Below are 12,613 nucleotides of genomic sequence, written 5' to 3' on the forward strand. Positions count from 1 at the left end.
AGCTTTAAATTGAGGGGTGATAGATATAGGACAGATGTCAGAGGTAGGTTCTTTACTCAGAGAGTAGTAAGGGCGTGGAATGCTCTGCCCGCAAAAGTACTGGACTCGCCAACTTTAAGAGCATTTAAATGGTCATTGGATAAACATATGGATGATAATGGAATAGTGTAGGTTAGATGGGCTTCAGATTGGTTTCACAGGTCGGCACAACATCGAGGGCCGAAGGGCCTGTACTGCGCTGTAATGTTCTATGTTCTATGTTCTACGTTCAAATGAACTACCACAACTATGCACTGGACAGAGTGTGAGTCTAGAAATTCAGTCGTAAATATTTGGATGCCAGCAAAGGTTTCTAAGATATACAACCAGCTCAGGTCATATGAAGTCATTACCAAAGATACTACATTGCAAAGGAACAGAAGCCAGCTCAGACCATTGTACGTAACACTATTCAGTCGATCATTCATTCACACAGACATTGAAGATGAAATCTCTTACAATGATCATTATGCAATGATGCTGACCTCCCCAGATGGGTCCATAATCATTATGTAAGATGAGTTGTTAAACATCCAAAATATTACATCAAAGTTTGAGTTATTAATCTTAACTGTCTTTTACATGTCTGAATAATTGTTGAATTGACACATGCTTGTGTACAACATATATCTGTTTAGGGTTTGTTTTCTTTAGTAAAAGGCAGGTATGAGCTATACATTCAAATGGCATGCTCATCATGTCATCACGATATCATGGTGTGTAACCGAGTGATACAAAACTCTTAGGCTCCATCTCATTTGTACATGACAAACTGAGGAAATGTGCCACAGTATATCTAGATTACTTAGCTTCAGTCCAGCCATGCAAGTGCTCGTGATTGTGACATACATGTAAATACCAAGAGCTGGAATAAAAGTTCATTGAATTCTTCAGTATTATATTGCTGTCATCTCATCGTTACGTTACAGGAGCTAACAGCTCAAGTGGCAGATTACCAATTTTACTATCAAATCAAAGTATATACCCATGTGTCACCACCTCTGGTCAGCCTGCTAGTGAGACAGCACACCCAAGGATGGCAATGGTGATGTCTGGGACATAATGTGTAAAGTATGATTCAATGAGTATGCCAGGCTGTTGCTTGACTAATTTCTGGGACAACCCTCTCAATTTTGTTACAAGTTCCGGCTGTTAGTAAGGAGGTCAGGACCAACAGAGTGAGGATTGATATGCAGGTGTTGGTGTTGGACTAGGGTGGACAAGGTCAAAAATCACAAGACACCAGGCTATAGTCCAACAGGCTTATTTCAAAACACTAGCTTTCATAGCTCTGCTCCTTCTTCGGGTATAGTATGGAAGAGGAGGTATACTGATACAGAACTTATAAGCAGAAAGGTAACAACCCTAAAAATGGCTCGCTGACCGCCTCCTGTTGAATCATTAATCAGTTAGAAAGGAGATGCGGATTTCTATTGATTAAAATGCATATCACACAATTTCTTTCAAGTCGTTGCCCTGAGATAATTAAAGGTTTGTCAGTGTATACAAGAGGTGACATCTCAGGTCAGATAATGCATTTTAGGTGTAAGGCCTTTTTTAGAACCTGTCTGTGTTTTAACCTGGAGTCAGGCTGATTTTATTTTTTTTGAACAAAATAGAATGTATCTGCCTTTGTCATATTCGATGTCTAGGTCACTGCTGGTTGATCCATCCAATTTCATTTAGTTTAGACTTTGTGATTTGATAAACTGAATGGTTTTCTTCGCCGTTCAGAGTCAACCAGATTTCTTTTGGTTTGGAATCACATGTAGGCCAGGTAAGAATGGCAGATTTTCTTTCCTGAAGGACAGTAGTGAATCAGGAGAGTTTTTTTTTCCCAATAATCATCAATGGTTACATGGTCACTTTGGCAGTTTGACAGCTACTAGTAGAGGGGCTTTGAGGGTGGTACACAGAGACAGAGGGGAATTAGAGATTCTCACACAGCCAGAGGTGAGTCTGGATGTTTCATGCATAGCCAGAGGAGAGTCTGGAGTGTGTCATACAGAGCTAGAGGAAAGTCCCACAGGTTTCATAGATTCAAAGTAGAGTCTCATGTGAATTATGCAGAGTCAGAGGAGAGTCTGGAGTGTGTCATACAGAGTCATAGAGTCACTGTCATACAGAACGGAAACAGACCATTTGGTCCAACTAGTCCACGCTGACCATGTTCCCAAACCAAACTAGTCCCACTTTCCTGAGTTTGGCCCATATCCTTCCAAACCTTTCCTATTCATGTACTTATCCAAATGTCTTGTAAATGTTGTAACTGTACCTGCATCCAACACTTTCTCTAGCAGTTGATTCCAGATATGTAACACTTTCCTCGTGTCCTTTTTAAATCTTTCTCCTTTCACCTTAAAAATATGCTCCCTAGTTTTGAACTCCCCATGCTGAGGAAAAGACCCTTGCTATTTACCTTATCCATACCCTTCATGATTTTATAAGTCTCTATAAGTTTCAACCTCTTACACTCCAGTGAAAAAAGTCCCAGCCTATCCAGCCACTCCGTATAACTCAAACCTTCCATTCCCAGCCACACCCTGAGGCCCCACAATTTCTTCCCTATCTTCCCACAATGTCCTGGGACACAGTTAATCTGGTCCTGGAGGTTTATCCACCTTTATGTTTTCTAAGACATCTAGCACTTCCTCTGCTGTAATGTGAACTGTTTTCAAAATGTCAATATTTATTTCCCCAAGTTCTCTAGCCTCTATTTCTTTCTCCACAGTAAAAACTGATATGAACTATTCATTTAGTATCTCTCCCATCTCCTGAGGTTCAACACATAGACAACCTCGTTAATCTTTAAGGGACCCTATTCTCTCCCTAGTTGCTTTTTTCTTCTTAATGTCCTTTTAGAATCTTTTTGGATTATCCTTAACCTTATCTGCCAAGACTATCTCATTTCCCCTTTCTACCTTCCTGATTTCCATCTTAAGAATGCCTCTTCACTCTTTATACTCTTCAAGAGATTCATTTGATCCCAGTTGTCTATATCTAACATATGATTCTTTCTTATTCTTCTTATTCAGAACCTCAATATCTTCACTCATCCATTGTTCCCTTACTGGCTTCACCCTTCTCTCTAACAGGAACATAATGCCTCTGAACTCTTGTTATGACACTTTTAAAACCTCCCACTTGTCAGTCATCACTTTACCTGCAAATAGTCTACTCTAATCAACTTTTGAAAGTTTCTGTCTTACACCATTAAAATTTGCCTAACTCCAATTAGGAACTTTAACTTTTATGGAAGGCCTATCCTTTTCCATTACTATTTTAAAACTAATAGAATTGAGTTCACCAGTCCCAAAGTGTTCCTTTACAAACACTTTAGTCACTTGTCCTGCTTTAGTTCCCAAGAGAAGGTCAGGCTTTGATCCTTTTCTAATAGGTACATTTACATAGTGATAAAAAAAAATTATCTTGAACACACTTAGCAAATTTCTCACCATCTAAGCCCTTAACACTATGGCAGTCCCAGTCAATGTTTGAAAAACTAAAATCTCCTACTGTTACAACCCTATTATTCTTACAAAAAAAATCTGAGATTTCTCTACATGTTTGTTCCTCAATTTCCCTCTGACTACTGGGGTCCTATGGTACAATCCCATCAAGATGATCATCCCTTTCTTATTTCTAAGTTCTACCCATAAGCTTCACTGGATGATCCCTTAGAAATATCCTCTCTAAGTGTAGAAGTAATGACCAGAGGAGAGTCTGGAGTGTGTCATGAAAAGCCAGAGGAGAGTCTGGAGTGTTTCATACAGAAGCAGAGCAGTATGGCAGGTGTCTCAGTGTCAGGGACAGTCAGAATCATCTGACATGAAGCTGGTCTTGAATTGTGGGAACAGTTGGTGAATGAGCAATTGGAGTTCTGTTCACTGGTACCGCATTCCGATGAGACAACCATAGATGGACAGAATCTGTTAGTTGTTTCTTCTTTTCTTTTTCCTTATCTTGTTGCTCTTCTTTGACTATGGATTTAGTTGAGGAAAGATGGGATGTGGTTCAAGTGGAGCACAGGTGCTGGTGTGTCACTGCTTGTGGTAAGCAATCGTTTCTATGTGATGTCCCTTTTTTCTCCCTCTTGTCTACACAGGCTCCAGACATACACAGTGGAATGGGCACTGATCTCATGACGGCAGACTCATGCTGTATTCAACATTTGTGCGAGGCCTTCCCACCAGGAGACCAAATGATGTCAGAAGTGGTCTCTTCCTGCCAGCGCTGGTAATGAAGCAGTGACAGAAAGAGGACTCACCAGCCAGAGAAGGCTCAGAACAAACCCTGTCAGATTTCCAGTAATCTACACTGCAGGTGGGCCCCTTCTTCACAGACATCCTATTGGAAAAGGGGGACCTTACAGGAAGCTAACCACTGCCCTTGTTTCCGGAACCTCGGTCCTTTTCCTGTGACCCCAATCTTGTCTACAATCACCTCTATCTGGGGGGACAGAAGGAAAAAATCAATAAAACTTGTGAATAATGCATACTGTCTGACTTGTTTTGTATGCCACAGAATAGTGCTCCGGTATGACCTGTATGTTCATTTTTAAACAATAGTGCTTTTAATTTTTACTGTTCTTTTCCCTCTGGGAATCCAGAAGCAATCCTTGTGGTAGGTCATATTGTAGTTACAGTCTTGACACCCAGTTGCACTGTGGGTCCTGGAGAGCTGACAAACTTTAAATGGCCAGCAGTCCATTGGGACCAGGCATTTCTGTTGAACTGACTATTCAGAGAAAGCTTGCGTGCTGCCCAGGTAAGTGCCTGATTCAAATTGAGTAACATGGATTCGAGACAAAAGACATGGTTCTCTCACTGATCCTCAACAAATGGACAAGACCTCCATCAGCTACATTAAATCATCCCAAACTGTATTTCTTCTTGTGAGTCAATCTATATAGCAATGGTTTATGATCTATCCTGAAGAAGGTCATGTTTGGAACTTCAAAATATTTATTTGTAAAGCTACAAATAGACTGAACTCAATGCTGAGATTATATGTTTTTACACTACGTAAATGAAAGAAAAATCTCCCCTTCATTTTCAGCCTCAAATGAAGCTTGTTGACAACATCTATAAACATTGATTTATCTGCACTATCTTTCAACAATCATCAATGACAGAGTTAATGATGTTTATTCTGTAAGCACCAAACCAGAGCAAACTAACATGAGTCAACAGTTACAGTTAAGATTTTAAAATAATTTTTCAAAATAATTGACCTGCACCAACAAAAGTTGTGATTTCCATTTCAGTCAATGGTTCCTCTGGAACCATTTTACTTAGGGTTTTAATTACACTGAGCAAATTTATCTTTTCTTCAATAGTTGGTTTGTACACTTTGTGTTATGTCACATATTGTGCTGCTCCTTTATCTGAGCGTAAAAGGCTTTGGTAATGTCAGAGAGCAAACTGTAGGACATATATAAACCAATAATCACACACACCACTCAGTTCACTTCCTTTCCAAAGGTCTTTACAAAAGACTTAACTGTTTGCTGCTTTATGAGTATTTAAAGCAATGAGAAAAATCATTCCAAATAAAGTTACCTTTCAAAACCTATAAATTAAGTGAAATATTCTCAGGAAACTTTTAAAAGCAGCAAAAAAAATTAAATGGTTTTAGATAATATCATAAATCAAGAGTGTCAGGTGCTTTATTTACAATGTAAACCTCAATGTGGTGTTCCTCCAAAATGTCATCTCAAAATTGAATTAACTTGCATTTGTGACAAGTGTGAGTTTCTGATCATTTGCTTTGAGATTAATCCAAGCTCACTTACCTAAATTAACCATGTGTTTCACACACAATAGTCCACAAAACTATAATGTCAATAAGACATTAATATGCAAGTAGCTTTGATTATATCGTTGTAGACATTTTATATACTACTGTTTTCTGCTGTGCAGTTGCTTTGTTTTGTTTGTAACAGGCAGTAAGTCATGCACAAGATTTCAAAAATAATGACTGAGCATCTTTCACTCATAGCTGAAGTATGTAGAATCGTGTTTCCCAAATTCTTTGCCACTCTGACCCCATTTTGAAGCTTTAAAATGTCATGACCACTTCGTAAGAACTGAGAGAGGAATGACTTGTGGTTTAATTCAAAATGACTGTTTCAATAATTTCTCAGTTTGTTCAATCAGGCACTTGCAAAACACAGTTTGAATGGGGAATTAGGAGAACACCGACAAGTTACTTGTGTCACAGCCCAAATGGAAAAGTATGTAAATACATAGGAACTAGGAGTTGTCGTAGGCTGTTCGGCCCTTTGAGCCTGCTCAGCCAGCTAATATGATAATGGCTGATCCTCCAACTTAGTACCATGTTCCTGCTTTCTCCCACACCATTTTGATCCCTTTAGCCCTAAGAACTATATCACCTTCTTGAAAACTTTCAATGTCTTATCCTTAACTGCTTACTGTGGCAGAGAATTCCAAAGGCTCACCACTCTCTGGGTGAAGAAATTTCTCCTCATCAGTCCTAAATGGCCAGTGAATATGATCCTAACTAATCTAGTCTTCTCCTCATACATAAATCCTGCCATCAAAGTAAACTGACTGGCAAACCTTCCATTGCCAGAACATCCTTCCTCAGAGAAGGAGGCTGTAACTGCACAACAAGACTCCAGGTGCGGTCTCACCAAGGCCCTGTTCAATTGCAGGAAGACATCCTTGCTCCTAAATCCTCAAATCCTCTTGCAATGAATGCCTACATACCATTTGCCACTGGCTGAACCTGCATGCTTATTTTCAGCAACTGGTGTAGAAGGACACTCAGGTGTCATCACACATCCCCTCTTTCCCAATCTATCGCCATTCAGATAATAATCTGCCATCCTGTTTTTGCCGTGAAGTTAGATAACCTCACCTTTATCTTCCTTGCATTTGCCCATCCACTCAATTTGTTTAAATCATTAAATTTTACAATGGACTCCGGCATTTTCCCCACTGCTGAGGTCGGACTCATTGGTTTATAATTCCTACCTCCTTTTATTAAAAAGTGGGGTTACATTAGCTACCCTTTAATCCATAGAAACTGTTCCAGAGTCTAAGAATCTTGAAAGCTGACCACTAATGCATTTCTAAGGTCGCTTCCTTAAATACTCCAAGGTATAAATGATTGCACTCTGGGAACTTAATTGGTCTTTAATCCCATCAATTTCTTCAACACAATTTTCCTACTAATACTGATCTCCTTCAGTTCCTGCCTCTCGATATAGCCTGTGTTCCCCACCATGTTTTGATATGTTATTTGTGTCTCTGCCTACCTCATCTGTCAGCCATGTCTAACAAATCTTGAGGCCCCATCATTTAGCAATCTGGGTCACAAAACAATCTAAGTGAACAAGTCCATGAGTACTGCACAAAACCCATTCACTCTAAAGCAAAGCCTCAAAAACTATCTTTAAAATGAAATCACCATGGCTACAGAAATATCTACAAGTTAATTAGTAACTTCAAACACACAGAAAACTAAGCAGTTAGCAGCTCAAAAACCAACAAGCTAAACTCATGACAAATAACATTAAAAAGGTTTATAGTTTACATCACTCCTTCCCCTAAAAGAAGAATGAAAATACATCTTAAAGAGGTATTCACATTATTCATCAAAAGTCATCCTACCACAAAGTCTACAACATGCTAACACTAATTACATGTTAACATTAACTTTATACTGAGTTACACTCTAATCATTGTTACATACTGTACAGTCACTGGCATGTGTGCTTGTAACACATCCACAATGACGTTTTCTTTTCTGTGCTGATGAATGATTTTCAAATTATACATTTGGAGATTCCAGCTCAATTCATGCAATCGTAAGTTCTTGTTCCAAATTTTTTCTAAGAAAATGGAAGTATTACGGTCCATACAAATAGCAGTTTAACCCACATTAATGGTGATGCATATGTAAAAATTATGTAGAGCGAGCACAAGACTCAATGTCACTTTTTCAATAGTTGAATATGTTTGTTATTATGCAGCCAGTATCTTTGAAAAATAACTGATTGGCCATTCAGTCTCCATCTCACCATCATGTAATAAAACAGCACCTTCATGACTGTCATTGGCATCAATAGCCAGTTTGAATGATTTCACATAATCAGAGTGGTCAAAGCTGATAGTGTTGTCAGGACAGCTTTCGAAGACAATTTGATTCTCTTGCTTCCAATCAAATTTTCTGCCTTTTCTCCACAACAGGGCTGAAGTTCAGAACAAACTTGTGAAAGAAGCCACTCATGCCAAAATAATATAAAATTTCATGTTTTATCATAGGTATGGAAAAGCCCAAAATGGCCTCTACTTTTGTTTTTCGGTGCTACTTGACCTTATCCACAGAATGGACAAAATAAGTCACCTTGGCCTTGGTAAAGTTACTCAGCCATATTTTTAACTGAATTGGCTTTTACGAACTGATCAAACAGTTCAGTGAAATGTTCTTCCCAGGTTTGCCTAATAAAATAACCAAATCATCGATGTAAGCAGTACAATTACTAAGACCTTTGATTATTTTATTGGCTAATGTTGAAACATTTTTCATTCCAAACAAAATGACTTTTGACTGATAAATTCCATTTGTGTCACAAGAACTGATATTTCTTTAGCTTTAAAAGAAAAAGCTAATACCTCTTTAACAAGTCAGTTTTTGTGGCTAACCAGGCATATCCCTCAGCTATAGGTTTTTCTCTTCAGCTTAAATAAAACAAGTTTGAGAACTCTCTAACAAGCCATTACTTATCATGCTGGGTTGCAAAACAATCCAGAATAAACTAAAGTCCAGTAATACTACACAAGACTCATTCACTCTAAAGCTAGGCCTCAAGAACTGTTTTAAAAGAAGTCACCAGGTCAAGCGCTACAAGTTGAAGTGGCTGGTAGCTTCTGAAATGGCATACATCTGGTATTTAAACATGGCACCAAGTGGCATCAATGCCAGATGGTACCAGCAGAGGTAAGCCCTTCCACCTCTCTGGTTGTGCAATTCCCACAGAAAGGTACTGATGTTCATAATTAATGAGGTGAAAAGCAGGAGACTGCATGAGAATAGTCACGCTGACACATGGTAGACAAGGCACCATGAATCTCACTTGACAAAATACTTTAATGAAAATGTTAAGCTATATATATAGTATGTATAACATACACCTTACATCACATTACCGATAAAGCAGCTACTGCCATAAAAAGAGATATGGCTTCTCTCCATAAGTCCCTCCAAGGGTTCCAGCTTTGATTGAGTGCTGCAGGATCCCATATCTGAGGAAGGTAAGGAGATTTTCTTTTTGTTTGGTCAACATTGGAATCTCTTTTTCCAACGCTGGTGTGAAGTTTTGGCCAATGTGTTTGGCGTGAATTGACATTGAGGGGTCCCACATGGGCCAAATTAGGCCCTACTGTATTGTTAGCCATCATCAGCAATGCCTGTATTGATATTGCCATGCCTATAACAATGTGGATAATGTGACACTCTTGGAGTGTTATAATCAAGACAACACATCTCACATGCAAGGGGTAATCACTTTGTTGAGTGAAAGGGTAATAATAAATCACGAGACCCAAAAATGGTGATGCTATGGAATTGTGTTTCATGATACTCCTTCATCAAAAATTAAGGAGGCCTGAATTTTCTAAGATATTGAAACTGGTTGTGTGCTGAAATCATCATAATTCTACAATCCTTTCATTATTTTAAATTTTATGTTAATGATTGTCTCAAACTATGTAATTAATTACGTTCAAGTGTTTTTGTGTCAGCATCAACCACTATGATTGATTCTTTCCAGGAATGCAATTATTTGTCCATTAATGTAATCATTCAGGTAAATCTCCTCTGCACTCTCTCCAGGATTCTCACATCTTTCTTCTGTTGTTGTGTCCAGAACTAGATGCAACCAGAACTTCATAAAAGTTCAGTACAATTTCTCTACTTCTGCACTCAACATCTATATCTATGAAGTGCCAGATCCGAAATGCTTTGTTAACTACCTTCACAATATGTCCTACCACCACTAAACATCTATGTACATCTATCAACAGGTCTGTCTAGCCCTCCATACTCTTCAGATCTGCATTAGTAATTCTATATTGCTCTTCCTAACCCTTCTGTCAAAATATACCATCCTATACTAATCTAGTTTAAATTCCATTTGACACCTGTGTATCCATCCTACATATCATGTTACAGTCAATTTGCATCATCTTCACTGCTTGTCACCAGCTAAGTTTGGTATTATCAGCAATTTTTGAAATATTATTCAGTACTACAAAGTCCAAGTCATTTATACAGATCAAATGAGACAGACTTGCCATCACTGATCCTTGAGGGACACCACTGTTTACCATTCTTCAGTTTGAAAACTAACACTTACTATGACTCATTACTGTCTGGCTCTCAGCCACATTTTGTTCAAGTGACACTAATCACCCTATTTCTTTGGCCTAAACTTTGTTAACCTTTTTATGTGGTACTTCAAATATTTTCTTAAAATCCATTTGACAACATTGATTGTATTCCTTTCATCAATGTTCTCTATTATTTAACTTGATTGAGATTTTTGAAGAAGTAACGAAGAGGATTCATGAGGGCAGAGCAGTCAATGTGATTTGTATGGACTTCAGTAAAGCGTTCAACAAGGTTCCACATGGTATACTGGTTAACAAGGTTAGATCACACGGAATACAGGGAGAACTAACTATTTGGATACAGAACTGGCTCAAAGGTAGAAGACAGAGCGTGGTAGTGGAGGGTTGCTTTTCAGACTGGAGGCCTGTGACCAGTGGTGTGCCACAAGGATCAGTGCTGGGTCCACTGCTTTTTGTCATTTATATAAATGATTTGGATGTGAACATAGGAGATATGGTTAGTAAGTTTGTAGATGACACTAAAATTGGAGATATAGTGGACAGTGAAGAAGGTTACCTCAGGGTGCAACGGGATCTTGACTAGATGGTGCAATGGGCCGAGGAGTGGCAGACGGAGTTTAATTTAGATAAATGTGAGGTGTTGTTTTTGGAAAGGCAAATCAGGACAGGACTCATACACTTAATGGTAAGGTCCTGGGGAATGTTGCTGAACAAAGAGACCTTGGAGTGCAGGTTCTTGTTCCTTGAAAGTTGAGTCACAGTTAGATAGGATAGCGAAGAAGGCATTTGGTATGCTTGCCTTTATTGATCAGTGCATTGAATATAGGAGTTGGGAGGTCATGTTGTAGCTGTACAGGACATTGGTTCAGCCACTTTTGGAGCATTGCAAGCAATTCTGGTCTCCCTGCTATAGGAGGGATGTTGTGAAACTTGAAAGGGTTCAGAAAAGATTTATAACAATGTTGCCAGGGTCAGAGGGTTTGAGATATAGGGAGAGGCTAAATAGGCTGGAGCTATTTTTCATAGAGCATCGAAGGCTGAGGGGTGACCTTAAGGAGGTGTATAAAATCATGAGGGGCATGGATAGGGTAAATAGGGAAGGTCTTTTCCCCAGGGTGGAGGAGTCCAAAACTAGAGGGCATAACATTAAGGTGAGAGGGGAAAGATATAACTTATTTGTACTTACTTGCTCTATTCGCCCTTTAATCTCCTCTGCATGTCCACTAGTGTCTGCTCCTTTAAAGACTTTCTCAAAGTCTTGTCTTTTTGGTCAAGCTTTGGTCACGCCTTATGAATCTTTCCGTCCATGAGTCATAGTCATCTCCCTGCAACTTCCACTCGTCAAATCCTTGGGACATTTCACTTTATGAACAATGTAGCATATGAATGCAAGCAATGTTTGAATTTGCCATTCAGATTGTTACATAGTGTCTGCCCATTAATCAATTGAACATATAAGACAGTATTCCTTTAACTGTTGATATCATATGGCAAACTCTTGTCAACAATATATTTTGTTGAATGCAATGCTGATTTTCTGATTTCATGACTGGGTTAAATCATTTTCGAAAGAAAAATGTGAAGCTTCTGAATTTCTAAACCAATAATGATTTCAGCTGAAGCTTCTAAGTTGCCAGCAAATACAAGCTTCTTTACCCAGTCTGTAGTGACTGGATTCCAGAGGAACCAGTCTCCTCTCAAACTGTAGATTGAATCACTGCAGGGGAGTGGACAGCACAGTCATCCTTCCTTGCAGCATTCTTTCTGGGGGCACAGAGGTCCCTTAGACACCTTGGTCGGTGGTTGAGCTTATTGATCTTGTACTGCTGCCTCCAACTCCTCCAAGCCCCATCGAGATACCCACAATTTCAGGAAACCACCAGTGGTTGGTAGCTTTTCTCAAATCTCCAGGCAAATATCCAGGTTGTTGCAAGTTATAGAACATAGAACATTACAGCGCAGTACAGGCCCTTTGGCCCTCGATGTTGCGCCGACCTGTGAAACCAATCTGAAGCCCATCTAACCTAAACTATTCCATTATCATCCATATGTTTATCCAATGATCATTTAAATGCCCTTAAAGTGGGCGAGTCTACGATTTTTGCAGGCAGGGCATTCCACGCCCTTACTACTCTCTGAGAAAAGAATCTACCTCTGACATCTGTCCTATATCTATCACCCCTCAATTTAAAGCT

The sequence above is a fragment of the Rhincodon typus genome, chromosome 13 (assembly GCF_021869965.1).
Source record: "Rhincodon typus isolate 14 chromosome 13, sRhiTyp1.1, whole genome shotgun sequence".
NCBI lineage: Eukaryota > Metazoa > Chordata > Chondrichthyes > Orectolobiformes > Rhincodontidae > Rhincodon > Rhincodon typus.